The sequence below is a fragment of the Camelus bactrianus genome, chromosome 1, assembly GCF_048773025.1.
Source record: "Camelus bactrianus isolate YW-2024 breed Bactrian camel chromosome 1, ASM4877302v1, whole genome shotgun sequence".
Taxonomy (NCBI): Eukaryota; Metazoa; Chordata; class Mammalia; order Artiodactyla; family Camelidae; genus Camelus; species Camelus bactrianus.
Window position 1 is genome coordinate 132,552,969 of NC_133539.1, and position 15,643 is coordinate 132,568,611.

Sequence of the window (15,643 nt, forward strand, 5' to 3'; positions counted from 1 at the left end):
CTTTTATTTAATGTGTGGGACTTTGCAGCTGTTGGGAACAGCTCTTTTGGCCTGGTCACGGAGGACACTAAGGGTCAGCAGAACATGCGGGAGGGCAAGAAGCTCGCAGTGCTGCTGCGGGGTGTTCTCCCCAGTAGGGTGCTCTGCTGAGATGACTCTTCTCTGAGTTTGGTTGCCAGATGAGCAGACAGCAAATTATTGAGTTCTGGTGGGTTTGTATAATGACAGGAAGAAAGAGGGACCCGTAGTTTTCTGGACTAGGACAAGCATTTTGTTCTTAATCCAGTGTGTTTCATTGCGGATTTGATGAGTTGTGTCTGTTCTGGATCTGATTTGGGTTAATCTGTATATTTGGAAAGGAACCGAGATGGAATTATTGCAGACACCTTGTTCTTTAATGAGTCCTGTGCAAACATACACACGGATGAAGCATACGTTTTAATTTAGTGGTGTAGGGAAGTGTTTCTGCACATTACAGGTGAAGGCAAGGCAGAATTCCTCTTCTTTGTGGGCAGGGAATTGGGTCCACCTGTTTTTTCTGTAACGGCTTCTGAGAGCAGTTTATGGTAATTAACCAGCATTGACAAATGGTGGCACACTTTGCATTTAAGAGCTGGCCGGCTGCAAACTTGTGTATTGGACAGGTGGATTTCACAGAGAAGTGATGAGGTAGATGGGAGAGAGAAGGAGCACAGGCATGGGCACCCCAGCTTCAGGTTTAAATCGGCATTTCCACACCATAGGAATTTGGAATAGAATGTAACCTCACTTAGCCTGTTGGTGAATCAGTAAAATGGGCATGATAAAATTCACTTCTTCCTGGGTTTGTTGTAAGTTGTGTCGACTGAAATAAATGTTCAGCATAAAAGTTAAGAGTTAAGTTTTATTCGGTGAGAGGACTCCAGTGGGGATGATAGCCTCTCAGATTTCTCTGAGGGACTGTTCCAAAGACTTAGGGGAGGAGCTAAGATATATAGGAGCTTTACAACAAAGACCAGGTAGTTGGAACAATAAAAGATAGCTTGTTATCTAAAGAAAACCAGATATCTCAAGTTAAAGAATTTAGTGCTTTTATATTTATGGGAGGAAGCAAACATTTGGGCTCACTGAATTCATTCATTTGACAAGCACCTAGCTATCTAGGGCCAGTATCCTGTCCTTTCTTATCCTGAGTCCCCTCAGAGGGCACCATTGTGAGTGGCTGCAGAGGCTGGGCTGCAGGCCTGTCCTCGCTGGGGGGTGGCGGCAGCCGCTGTTGACTTGGTTTCAGCATTCTTTGTTTACTGACATGGTTGCAGTATTTTCATACACATTGTAGTATTTTCGTTCACGGACTGATTAAGGATAATCTGCCACCTTGGAAAGCAACCGAGATGGAATTACTGCAGTTACCTTCTAGTTTAATATGCCGTGTGCAAACATAAACACGGATGAAGCATATAAAAAAGATTTGGTGGTGTAGGGAAGGTGTTCTGCACACTACAGAAGAAGGCATGACAGAACTCCTCTTCTTTGTGGGCAGGGATGTGGGTCTACCTGTATTTTCTGTAGCGGTTTGGGAGAGCAGTTTATGGTAATTAACCAACATTGACAAACAGTGGCACACATTGCATTTAAGAGCTGGCCTGTGCAAACTTGTGTTTTGGACAGGTGGCTTTCATAGGCAAGTGGTCAGGTGGATTGGAGAGAGAAGTAGCCTAGGCCTGGGCTCAGATTCAGGCTTAAATAGCCATTTCCTCACCAAAGGGCCTTGGACTAGAGTGTAACTTCCCTTAACCTGTTGGTGAATCTGTGAAATGGGCATGATAATATTCATTTCTTCCTGAGTTTGTTGCATGTTGTAAACAATATTATAACACACATGAAGCACTTAACACACTGGCACTTAGCAGTGTTCACTGCGTCCGTCCGCCCCACTTAGCGTGTGTCAGAGCCGTAAAGGCAGCATGTGTCTGTTGAGGACGCACTGGTGGCCCCTTGAATATGTTGTGAATTTGGTGATTTCCTTTAATCCTTGTAACTGTATGTGCCATGGGCAGTTATTTTCTTGGACAGATGAGGAATCACAGGGTAAATAAGACTGTGTAATTTGCCCAAACTCAGACCATAATTTTGGGTGCATGGGCCTCAGTTCAGCATCGGCCCCTGGGCCTTCTGGACTCTCCGTTCAGCAGGTGTGGCCTCGCCTGTCTCCCAGCCCAGAATATCCAGCAGGCAGCAAGACATACCTGGCCCTGTGCTTTTCGAGCAAAACCCAGGAGGGGAGGCAGGTAGTAAAGGGATAAACATAAAAACAGACGACAGCAAACTGTGATCAGCTTTGAGAAGGAAAGGAACACACCTCGCTGTGCAGAGATTGGAGCTTTCCCGTCGGGGCTGCTCTGGGGGCGTTCATCTCAGCTAAACAAGCTCTGCTGCTGCACCAAGGCAGGAAGGCAGGGAGCGTGTGGCCAGGTAGACTGAGCCTCGCTGATCGTACTCATTCACCATTAAGCGGCAGCTGTCACGGGCACTTACCTTGTAGACAGATGTTGGCCATAATCATCACGCGCATTGCTTGGTAGTTGTATTGGCCCCACCTTTGACATGAGGTCATTGAAGCTGGGGAGTTTGCTGCATGCCCTTGTATACCTCGGAAATTACCCCCACTGGTCTTTTAACCTAGACTGGTGTGGCTGTCATGTCCCATCCCTGTGAATGGCATCGCGTAGCTTCTCCCAAGTGACCCAAATGACTGACATTGATTTTCTTAATTCGTAGGAAATGGTATGTGACAATAAGAGAAAATGGTAGTCAGAAATTGTTTGGAAAACTAGAACAAAATCCAATTCTTCCCCAGCTGGGGAAGCGTACCCAGTGTCACTCACCCCACTCACTGCCTGGCATTTCCTCCCTGCCGACTCCGTGTTCAGAAGCCACTCTGAGCCTTTGAAGAACATTTTGCCTCGTGACACTGTTGACTAGGACCTGCGACAACTCTGTCCCTGGTTAACTCTCTCTTCAAAGCCATTTAAATTTTATGCAGGCTCCTCAGTTCAAATGTAAGAATAGCCTCTTTAAACTTCTTGATGCAGCTCCTTAGTGAAGATATTGCAAAGGAAAACTAGCTAAAATCTGGGAGGTATGAACATAGTGACTGTAACCTCAGCAATTTGTGAAGTTCAGAATCAGATTTGTGGGAGACTCAGGAAAGGCTTAATGTAGCAAGGGTAAAGTGAAAGGACGCAGGCTGTGAGACTGAAACATCTCAGCCCCAGCCAGCAAGGCACCTGCGTTCAGGATGGTCTGTGTGGAGAGCAGGGTCCTCACAAAGAAAGAAGAGGTGGGATGGGAGGGAGAACATTTAGGTTTTTACTGGGGAAGGAAAAAGTGGGCTGAACATTTCCTGGTTGAACAAGAGGACTGTGACATGATGTTCTTGTATTTTGGAGAGAAGGGTTTTGTGGGGACAGGCCTAGGGAGAACGCTCTGTGGCTGGGAGTCAGCACAACAGAGAACCACAGAGAACCGGGCCGACGCCAGGGCTGCTTCTGTCCCTTAGCTGGGGCCAAGAACTCGCTTCACAACCCAGTCCTGTTGATACAAGAAAACAGATGTGGGGCATGAGAAGGGCTGTGTCCCACGCATTAGTTGAGCCCCTGGGATTTGTCCCTCCAGATGTTGGTCTTTGGCTTCGTGTAGGAAATGATTCAAGAGCAGACAACTGTTGAGTAAAGGTAGATTTACTCAGAGAGATACATTGAAAGGCAAGAGAATCGCCACGAGTTGTGGGGGTTGGGTGCTCAGATTAAAAGTAGGTACACACTCCACAGAGCGTGGGCTTTCTCCGAAGAGGGAGAAAGAGGGTTGACCGCGAGGCGGCGCTGTGTTGCTTGTTTTCTTGGGCTTGGTGGTTTCATTTGCTAATAAGTAGAAGGACCAGCCTAAGGGCAAGGGGCTGGGATTCCCGGGGAGTTGGCCATTTCCCACCCTTTGACATTTTGTGGCTAGCCTTGGGACTGCCATGGTGCCTGGTGGCGTGTTATTCACCGTGTTACTATTACAATGGGTGTATAATGAAGCTCAAGCTCTGCTAGATGTTAAATCTCTTCATCCTGAGCCTCAAGGCCTATTGGAGGTTTAATCCTTCACCATTTTGATGATAATTGCTGTGGCCTTCCTTGAATGGCTGTGCTCTGTCCCCTTCCATCCTGTCTCACTGTGATGACACAGAGAGAGCAAAGGCCAGGCCCTGCCTGTGCTCCTGCGTTCAACAGGGAGAGGGGTGGGGTGGGCTGGGGATGACTCTGAGTGGTGAGAAGGTTGTTTCAGATTTTTGCACGTGGGATATGGGGACCTTCCAGCAGCCACCGCGGATTTATCTCTCGGGCATTATCGCTTGTGTCACTCATCTTTTTCTATTTTTCTTAAAATATTTAATCTAAATTTATTATCAGGTTTTTTTAGGAAAGAAATTTCTCATTTTCTTTACTTTGGGTCTCTTTTGGGGGGGGTAGGTAATTAGGTATATTTATCTGTTAGTCGATGCCCTGGGGCTTGAACCCGGGACCCCGTGCATGCTAAGAACACGCTCTACCTCTGAGCTCTCTCGCCCGCCCCATCATCTTTTTCTTTTTGCTTTAATGTTACAGAAACCACAGGACAGCCAAGAAACAAGCACCACTCGGAGGGTTGGAGTACTCAGATTTATTATGCCGGCGGGCTCAGAGGTGCTTCTGCTCTGAAGCTCTGAGCACCTCCAAGATGTGCACATGAGGTTTTATAGGTTTAACTACAAGTATGGGGCTATTAGCTAATAAGGCTCAAACAACTAAAAGCAAGGAATCAGTACTCTGGAGCTTATCAATTTGGAACAGATCACGTTATTGACAAATGTTGACCTTGGATTTACGAGTTAGCTTGTTAGCCCAGTAAACTAACACTAAACTTCAGATTTACGAGTTAGCCCAGCAGTACTTAGATCACTAAAGCGACACTTATCACACTTAGATTTATGACTTAGCTCGTTAGCCCAGCTGAGCTTTTCCTTCACATCAGCTGCCAAGAATCTTACAGCTGAATTTCTAGTAGGCCTTTAACACTTACCCTGGCTTAATGGCATCCATTTTTATGAATTTACCCCCCCCCCGGTTTCATTTAATTATTGAATCTCCATTTTCTCTTCACTCTCATTTTGTCTATTTGTTGTTATGGTTTTTAAGCTGTGTTTAAAAAAATTGTTTAATTTCTCTTTTAGCAGGAGGCTGAAAGTAAATAAATATGTAAACAAACATCACACTTTAATGCTTTTATACATTCTAAGCTGTTTAGTATTTACTTAAAAACCAAATTACCTACTAAAGAGATAACATTTTTAAATTATTTTTTAATTTTTTATAACGGTATAGCTGATTTACAATATGATATAAGTTTCTGGTGTACAATAGATGCACAATTTTTAATGTTATGCTCCATTTATAGTTATTGTAAAACATTGGCTATATTCCCTGTGTTGTAAGTTACATCCCTGTAGCGTGTTTATGTTACATGGAGCAGTTTGCATAAGAAAGTTGGTTATCGCAGAGTCTGGGGCATGGCTGTGTCTGACCCAGGGTCACCGTCACCCTGCCTGTCAGAGCCCAGGCTCTCACACCTCTCTGCAGGGGAGCGAGTGGAGGCAGCCTTCATCAGTGCTGGCACCACCCTCTGAGTGGCAGTGAAAGCAGTGACTGTCTGTGGACGTGCAAAGTGTTGTTCCAGGAGCTTTACTTGCACTTCTGCATTTAATAATTAAAGCCCTCTTTTAAAGAATCCTTTTATGTTTTTAATGAATAATACATTTTATTTTGATATTGATAGACTTCAAACCTCCGGAAAATTTACAGGAGTAGTACAGTAAACGCTTAGATACAGTTCATCTAAAAGGGCACTATTTGTCCTTTTGTGTCTGGCTTATTTTAGCATAAAGTTTCAAGGTTCATCCATATTGTAGACTGAATCAGTACTTTATTCTTTTGGTTTGATAATATCCTTTTTCTTTTTTTTCCTTATTGGTCTATTTAAAAATATTTTCATTGAAGTCTAGTCAGTTTATAATGTTGTGTCAGTTTCTTGGGTACAGCACAACAATTCAGTTATATAGGAACATACCTGAATTCATTATCATATTATTTTTAAACATAAGTTACTATAAGATATTAAATATATTTTCCTGTGCTATACAGTATAAACTTGCTGTTTATTCTACACATAGTCAGTATCTGCAAATCTTGAAATCCCAAATTATTCCTTCCCACACCCTCTCCCCTCTGGTAACCATAGTTTGGTTTCTATGTCTCTGTGTCTGTTTCTGTTCTGTATATAACTTTATCTTTTTGTTTCTTTCTTTTTTGTTTTTTCTTTTTTGTTTTTCTTTAGATTCCACATGTGAGCGATGTCATATGATATTTTTCTTTCTCTTTCTGGCTTACTTCACTTAGAATGACATTCTCCAGTTCCATTCATGTTGCTGCAAATGGCATTATTTTATTATATTTTTATGGCTGAATAGTAGTCTATTTTACAATTATACTAAAACCTCTTTATCCATTCATCTGTCAGTGGATATTTAGGTTGTTTCCATGTCTTGCTATTGTAAATAGTGCTGCTGTGAACATTGGGGTGTAGGTGTCTTTTTGAATTAGGGTTCCTTCTGGATATGTGCCTAGGAGTGGGATTGCTGGGTCATATGGGAGGTCAATTTTTTGTCTTTTGGAGAACCTCTATACTGTTTTCCACAATGGCTCCACCAAACTGCATTCCCACCACAGTGTAGGAGGGTTCCCTATTCTCCACAGACTCTCCAGCATTTATTGTTTGTGAACTTCTGAATGGTGGCTATTCTGACTGGTGAGAGGTGAGACTTGATTGCAGTTTTGATTTGCATTTCTCTGATAATGATATTGAGCACTTTTTCATGTGCCTATTGGCCAATTGTATGTCTTCATTGGAGAAATGTTTCTTTAGGTCTTCTGCCCATTTTTGGATTGAATTGTTTGTTTTTCTTTCTTATTACGTGTAAATCTGTTTACATATTCTGCGAATTAAGCCCTTGTCAGTCTCATTTATTGCAAATATATTCTCCCATTCCATAGGTTTTCTTTTTGTTTTGTTTACTGTTTCCTTTGCTGTGAAAAAGCTTGTAAGATTAATTATTTCCCACTTGTATATTTTTGCTTGTATTTCTATTGCTTGAGTAGACTGCTCTAGGAGAACATTGTTGAGATGTATGTCAGAAGTTTTGCCTATGTTTTCTTCTAAGAGTTTTATACTATCTTGTCGACATGTTTAAGTCTTTAAGCCATTTTGAATTTATTTTTGTGTATGCATTGAGGGAGTAGTCTAACTTCATTGATTTACATGCAGCTGTCCAGTTTTCCCTACACCATTTGCTGAAGAGGCTGTCTTTACTCCATTGTATGTTCTCACATCCTTTGTCAAAGATTCAATCACCAAAAGTTTGTGGGCCTATTCTTGGTAATTTTGTTTATCCGTTGATTAATGGATGGATATTGCTTGTAACTTTGGCTACTCTGAATGATACTGCCATGAATATTGATGTGCAAGATTTTATGAGAGTATGTTTTCATTCTGTTGGCTGTACAGTTGGTCCGCCATATCTGTAGTTTCCACTTCATGGATCCAGATGGCTGTAAAGGGACTTGAACTTCCTTGGATTATGTTATCCAGGGTGGGGGGTTCCTGATCCAACCCCCCGAGGATACTGAGGGATAAATCTATATGTAGGAGTGGAATTGCTGAACCATATAACGCTAACCTTTTGAGGAAACACCATAATTCTCCAAAGAAGCTACACCATTGTCCCTTTCCACTGGCTGCATATGAGGTTTCTCTGCCTCCTGAACGACACTTATTATTGTCCATGTTTTGATTATAACCATCCTAGTGGGTGTAAAAAGCGATCACATTTTCATTTTGATTTGGCTAGTGATGATGAGCATCTTTTCATATGCTTATTGGCCATTTGTATATCTATTTAAATCCTTGGCAAATTTAAAAATTGGGTCTATTTTCTTGTATTGTTCAGTTGTAAGCATTTGTTTTATATCCTGAATACAACTCTCTTATTAGATAAATGCTTTGCAAATTTTTTCTCCTATTCTGCAGATTGTCCTTTCACTTTAGATTTTTAAACATTAAAAAAAAATTCTTTATAGTGGAGGTAATTAGATGTATTGATTTATTTTATTTTTTTTGCTAAGCATGCACTCTATCACTTGAGATACCCCCTCCAATGTCATTTCACTTTCTTGATGATGTCCTTTGTAAGAAAATGTTTTAATTTAGATGAAGTCCAGTTTATCTGCTTTTTTCTTCTATCACTTGTGCTCTTGGTATTGTATCTAGGAAACCAAAGCCTATCCTAGGACCACAGAAATTTATAATGTGTCTTCTTTTAAATAGTTTATACATTTAGTTTTTACGTTTCTGTCTGTGATCCATTTTGAATTAATTTTATTTGTTATATAAAATATGGGGGTCCAGATTCCAGATTCATTCTTTTCCCTGCAGATACCTTCTTTTCCCTGCAGATACCCAGGTGTCACTGCACCATTTGTTGAATAGACTCTACTTTCAATGAAGTGTTTTTGGCACCCTTGTGGAAAACTGAATGTAAATGTAAGTTTTTTCCCCCTGGGTTTTTATAGTGTCTCATAGATTTATTAATCCAAACTTATGACAGTACCATACTGACTTGAGTACTATAGCTTTTTAGTACCCTTTAAAGTGAGTCCTCCATCTTTGCTCTACTTTTTCAAGATTGTTTTGTCTGTCCTGGGCCCCTTGCACTTCCATATGTATTTTGGGATCAGTTTTTCAATTTTTGCAAAGAAGTCAGCTGGAATTTTGATAGGGATTCCACAGAATTTGTAGATCACTTTGGGGAGTCTTAATATTTTTAACAATATTGTCTACCATTCCATGAACATGAGATTTCTTCCATATATGTAGATCTTTTAAATTTTATTTCGGTGATACTTTAAAATGTTCAATGTACAAATCTTGTAAATTTTTGTTAAATGTATCTCTCATTTAATTTTTAATGCTGTTGTAAATGGAAAGGCTGAGCTTCTTAAGGGTGGGACTACATATCAATTTGTTTATTTCTAGGATACCCACACAGCGAATACTCTAGGTTTATATTTGCTACATAAATCTATCCACAACTCTTCTGACCCCCATGTTATAAGAAACCAAGACTCACGTTAATCTACCTGAACACCTATCTGGAAGTGAGAAATGAGACCCTTGGTTGAGGCTTTGTGCAGTTGATACTGAGAGCTTATTCAGGATGGCTTCATCTTAATTTCTTTTAAACAAACCTTTTGGTGTATTTAGTCAGATACATTAAGAACATGGCCTTTTGATGTGCAGAGGAGCTAAGACTATAATTTTCAAATAATTTCGAGTGAGAGTGTTGTTCTTTAAACCTAATTTGCATCAGTCTTTGAAGATTTATGTTTCAGGAGCTTTGACTAAAGAACACCTGTCATTATTCAATAACGACAACTAAATGCTAAAGCAACATGTAAGAGTTTGAGCAAACTGCCCCCGCCCCGTAGTGCTGGTTGGCTGCAGCTGTAACTGGAGTCAGCACTTACCTCTCCTAGTACACTTGTGCTGATCTGCTCAAAGGGGTTCGTCCAACAGTTTGTCAGTCTGTTGGAGAAAGCCTTAAAACATTGATTTAAGGTTGCTGGAATGCAATATATTCTTATTAATATTAAGTAAGCACATATTGAGTGCTTACTGTATGTTGGGAATTGTCCCTCAGCCTCACATGAATATTATTTCTCTTAAAACCTCACATATTTCCTTGTTATTCACACTTTACAGATAAGGAGACTGAGAATTATGTCTTCTCTCTTTTGGGGGGAGCTCATTATCAATGACGGGAAGTTGTAAGGAAAAAGATATTGATTCATCCTGAGAAAATATTTTTCTGAGAGTCAGCAATGAAGAGGGTGACCACTGAAGAGGGTGATCATTGTTCGATTGAGATGAGCCCCGGGTTGTACGGAGTCAGCATCCCTGTCCTGGACACGGCACGTGTAGGGCTGTGTGGTGGATGAGGCGGCGAGGCCGCGCAGGGGACGCGGATGCCGGGCCATTGGGCTGTGTTCAGGCCGGTGGGGCTTTCTCCTAAGGGCAGCGGACCGTCATTGACAGATTTTTAGTAGGGGAGTGGGGTGCTCTCGTAGATCACTTTTTTCTTGTAGAATGCTTAGAAACATTTAGAAGTCTCGGCAGGAGGTGATGTGATGAGTCAGAGTAGGGTGGCTGCGAGGTGTAGCAGTGTTCAATTTTCAAGTGGTTTTCAGTCCCAGGTTTGTGGCTCAGTAGCCGTGGCACTTTGGATGACGCACTCAAGGAAGTGAAACAATTTATCTAATCAATTAAAGCAGTGATGTACCGACTTCCCAAGACTGCTGTGGAGATCCAGTGAGATTACGTGTGTGCAGTGTGCAGCGTGGTCCCCAGCACACAGTCAGTGCTGAGTGAGTGCCATTGAGTACCTGGTAGGACAGGTATGGGTGGTGGGACTCCATGACTGAGGAAATCTGGGCCCTGAACGAGGGGTCCAGTCACATCTGTGAGTGATGGGCCTGAGCTGGGATAGGGAGGGAGACCTTGTCCCCCGACCAGGGGCCCTGGGCAGGACTGCTATTGGAGGAGAACCGTGAAGTCAGCTCTTTGCAGGTGGAGTTTGAGGTGCCCTTGAGACATCTAAGTGCAATGTCACGAGCTCAAAGAGGAGGTCTGGGACCGGCCTTGCATTTTCCTATAATCTCAATCCCTGAGGATGCTGAGGTTTGATCACTGAACGTGAAGACATACTTTACAGGACAAGTGAATAGTAGTATCATCTCTGTCATCAAAGCTCACGTCTCTTTATTCATCACTCACTTTGTTAATTGGGTAATTACAGAGCTCACTTTACCGCCCTCACTTGGGTTCAGGCTCCACAGTAAAGAGCTGGTGAGCCTCCCTCTTTTCCAGAAGAAGACACATTTAGCTGGTAGCATTCTGTACCTCGCCAGACTTAGAATTTTAGTTTGTTGTATTAATTCTATTTTCTGTTGTCCACCTCCTGACAGGAGAGACGTTTTACCTCATGATCATATTTCAATTAGCTGTTACTGAGAATTGCTGATCTGATCCATAGAGTATGTATTATATTAACTTTGTACAGTATTTATCATTTTTCTGTCTTTGTCCTTTAATTTTGTATGCCCCTTCAATGTTCTATCCTATTTGGGGCGTTATTTTTTTAAATTAAAAAATGTCTGTTAGCAGTTAAGAAAACAAAAACAAAGAAAAATGCACATGATATCTAAATTTAGAAAATATCTAGTGTGTTTTCTGTCTCGGCAATGGAGTGTTCTAGAATCTCGTGAAAACCTTCATTACACAAGTTCCTTGAAATGCTGATTAAGAAATAAAGCCTTCCTTCCTCATCTTTCAAGCTGCACAGCTAATTGTCATGAAAGTGAGGGGAAATCCTCAGAAGCCAAGACAAACCAGAAAGCAGGGATTCTGGGAGATAAGCGAGCCTTAGAATCCCTGGGGTGCCTGTTGGCTCCTGAACTGAGTTTTAGTTGCCCTGACAGGAGGGCAGGAGGCGAGCCCGATTCCTCTCACACTGGGAGTTGGATGGCTGATCATTTGTAAGGGCAAGCCCATCCCGAGAAGCCTGGTTTACTAAAGGTAGAACTAGGAAAAAAAATCCTCAAGGCAAGAAAGTAAGGAATGTCAATATTTTTGGAAGAGGGGAAAAATAACAAATCCAAATTAAGGATATAGTTTAAAGCTGTTCTGGCATGAGAGTGACCACAAACTCCTGGCAGAAAAGCACAGCTATTCCTGGAATGAGAAGTTGTGTTTTGAATGGATCAGTGAACAGCCATTCCTAAAAAGGCCTCCAGAGTATTGTGGATCAAGATACTGGACCGCAAACACCTCTCTTCCAAGGGTCATTTAAATAACCAGAAATGTTTTAAAGGAAAGAAGCCACAATCATATTTCTATTTATTGACATTACTATATGCTAGGAATTCAGAGGTAACTATGTGAAGGAAACTTAGCATAGAAGCTGTGGATGTGCCTGCACGCGGGACATTTCACAGAAGTGACCGGACTTATCTGCAAACAGAAATTCCTGCCAAGGGACTCTGCCCATTCCCAGGGGAAACATTGCTTGCAGACAAGAATGTTTATTAGTTCCTCAAAAGGAACAGGCCTGGGAACAGGAGAGTCTCAGTGTAATTAGATAAAGTAGCCTTAGATGTAGTGCACATGCGTCAACCTAAAAAATGTTTACTGTCTGTGCTTGGCAAGAGTTACTCCTTTGTGTAGATGGTATAAAAAATAAAGGAACCCGAATCTCGGGAGACATTTTGCACCACAGCAGCTCTGTGATTCATTTCGTCGGCAACAACTATGGAGTTGTCTCCTATTTTATGGACCTTACTTTCTCTTTGGGGAGACAAACTGACATAGTTGGGGAGCTTGGTAGAGGGAGGTGTTAGTCTGTTGCAATTAGCCAGGAGAGGAGATTAAGAAAGCAGTGAAGGGTGGGTGAACTTTTTAGCTGAGGACAGACAGCCTTGTTCAGTTGACTTTTAATTGCAGGCTCAATGAGTAGTCACTGGAGGGAATCGACCTTACGGAGGATGGACTTAGCTCAGGCCTCTTTAGAATGGACACGTGAAACTGGTGAAAGACAGTCAAATCTGTGGAGACATTGAAGTTCACTTGAAAGTGCTGTATCCCTGAGCCAAAGATCGGACAACTAGAAAGCACTTCTTGAGGACAGAGGAGTGGTTTTTAAGGTTCTCCAAGAATGAATCCCAGGGAACCAGGATGGCCAGTTGTCAAACTGTGACTTTGCAATTTGGACAGTATATCCACCAAGGTTATTGTCATTTTATGGGTTTCCATTTCTCGTTAATACATGTCAGGTGATGAGGATGTGGACACACGTGTTTGACACCTTGTCGAGGTGACTGTGGGTTCCTGCCTAGAAGCGCGATCCCAGCTGCGGCTGCGTCAAACATCTTGCTGCCCATCCCGCTCCCCGGCTCCGTGATCACTGCAGAGTCGTCCCTTGTTAACCTGTCCATCTCCTCTGTGACATCATAACCCATGAAAAGACCGGAGCGTATTAACTTGGCTTTCTTAAAGTCAAAGGAACAGATCTACTATGGAGTCAGATTTGTTCTTTCCTATTTCAATAGTACCATGGAGAAAGAAGTTTGGGCAGCTTTTTGTAGGGTCCTGGAGGATTTCTCTCACAGCGTCTGGGTGCCTCTATTGAAAACCCTTCATAGCTGTCTGGCGTGCTGTAAAACCACTCCACCTGTTTTGCCCTGAAGATGTGTTCAGTTTATAACTCATCTCTACTCCTTGGAAAACAACTCAATAAAAACTCAGTTGGTTTTCCACCAGCCATGGGCAGGGGTGAGGGATAGCATGTTGCTATTTTATAAAATAATAATAATAATAATAAGAAGAAGAAGAAGAAGAAGAATAAGAATAAGAATAAGAATAATAAATAAATAAAATCAATAATAATATTATTCATAAAATCAATAATAATATTATTAATAATAATAAAATTAATAATAATAAAAGAAGTTTTAAAACAGCACTGGGCACATAGGAGAGAGTCAATAAATGCTTCCTGACTGAAATCAAATTGATGGCTCAGTGATTCCATGGCTGCTGTATTTGCTGAGATGTTACTCTTTTGCTCCATTACACTTTTTTTAAACTGAAAAAGAAATACATGCATATGGTTAAAAACAATTCAAACAGCACAAAAATACACAAGTGAAAGAAGTTTTCCCTCGACCCCTGTTCTTCCAGCCATCCCTGGAGATGCCACTGTTTACTAACCTTTGTGTGCTTTTCCAGATATGCTATGCACGTTCCCACCTATGTATGTAAATTCCTTTAAAGTTTTAGTTATTTTTAACTTAAAGGGATTTAAATCCTCAAGTGGATTCTGCCTCGGTAATAGAAAAAAACAAACCTGACTCCATATTAGATCTGTTCCTTTGACTTTAACCCTTTGCTCTGTCTCCTAGGCTTCATCTTGCTTGTAAAACAATGTTGCCTAGAGCCTGAAATATACAGAAGAGCCTATTCTGAAGGCTCTGACCTTTAAGGATATTTAACACTTTTCCATTCATAAAAAGATAACAAATTACAGAATAGAAAATAACGTTTGTTTTGTTGGAGGTTTACAGAGATTTGACCCAGGCAGATAGCTGCAAGAACAAATGATTCTAACAACAAGGAATTCCTACACCATGAAGATTGCAACAACCAAGCACGTAGGAAAGGAGCCTGAATTCTGACTTGGGGAGATGGTTTTCCAGGACATTAGTTTGCCATCTAGCTCTACAGAAACTTGCTTTTCCATGCCCCAGCAGCGGGTCTCCCAACTTATTGGCCTGTCCTTCACTGAGGAGAATGAATTTGGACTCGGTAACACTCCTATCTACCTAGCAAGCTGGGCACTGGAACTGAGGACAGCTCTCCCACACCCAGGAAACTACTGTGAGCCCTTGATGGTTCCACTTGAGTTAGGTGTGTTTTACCCAGGAGGGATGGGACTATGCACCAACACTCAGGCAGTCTGCTCTGTCTGGGGCTCTGATCTTGTACCTCCCGCTCCCCGCAATGCCAACACCTGGGACAGTGGAGCTAAGGCAGAGATCGTGCCTGCCTTTTTCCCAGCCTGTAAAAGGGGAATATGTACACTTCCCAAGGTAGTTCTGAGAGACAACATCTGCTGGTGCTTGGTTCCCAGAGCAACAGGAAACCCAGCTCCAAGTGGGGACAACGGGTGTGATCCCCGTAGGGGTTCAGCAGAGGCATCGCCTGGAGGGCTGGACCAGGGAGGTAAAACTTGAGCTGAGGGCCTTGAAGGGTTACAGAATGGTACAGAGTCAGGTCGGCCGCCTCCTTCGGGGTGCCCCAGAAGTAAAGCTTTTTCTCTATATCTCCGCTACTCCCCTCCCCTCTCCAGATCCCTACCTACTCTCTGCTCCTCCTGTCCATCTGTCTCCCTCCACTTTTCCCCTCCTCTCCTCCTCCCCCCATCTTCTCCCTCCCTCGATATCCCAGCCTCTATCACAGAACCAAGAGAGGATCTCTGGCCCTCCTGCGCATGGGCAGTCAGTGCCAGCTGGACCGGGGGTTGGAAGCCCCAACTCCGAGCTGGGAATCGGCCCCAAAGTCTTCTCAGCTCTGTCGACCGATAGGCCTTTAGCTCCTGCCCGGGGCCGGGGCCTCTGGCTGTGGAAATGCAAGGTGGGGGGCTCCCGGGAAAGGGGTCAGGCGTCTGCGGGAGGGCGGTCCTCGCGTCAAAGCCCGCGAGGGCGCGAGTCAGCCTGTGTTCAGCTGAATTTCTCGGGCCAGACCCCTCTGCCCGCGCCACCTACCCCGGCGCCAGGGCCACAGCTGTCCAGGGCCAGGTGTGCACCTGCCGCCTCTCGCCCCAGCCGGGCTCCCCTCAGTCCGCGGCTGGCGACCTTTTCCCCTCTCCCGCCCACGAGTCCTCTCCTCCCGGGCTTCCTCACCTTGGCCGCAGGCT

General features: G+C 43.0%; 1 protein-coding gene across 50 annotated transcripts in view; it reads left to right on the forward strand.

Moving 5' to 3' along the window:
• LOC141578987 (uncharacterized) overlaps nucleotides 1–15,643 on the forward strand; it is a 196,294-nt gene that overhangs the window by 125,415 nt on the left and 55,236 nt on the right. For 46 of the 50 annotated variants that reach the window (XM_074373133.1, XM_074373137.1, XM_074373213.1 and 43 more), the window contains one exon: nucleotides 15,077–15,360. The exons of 2 other annotated variants lie outside the window; for them this stretch is intronic. The gene's annotated coding sequence lies outside the window, so the exon portion shown is untranslated. Of the gene's footprint in view, nucleotides 1–8,570; nucleotides 8,659–15,076; nucleotides 15,361–15,643 lie in introns of all 50 variants that reach the window. 2 more of the 50 variants (XM_074373093.1, XM_074373099.1) reach the window with 2 other exon arrangements.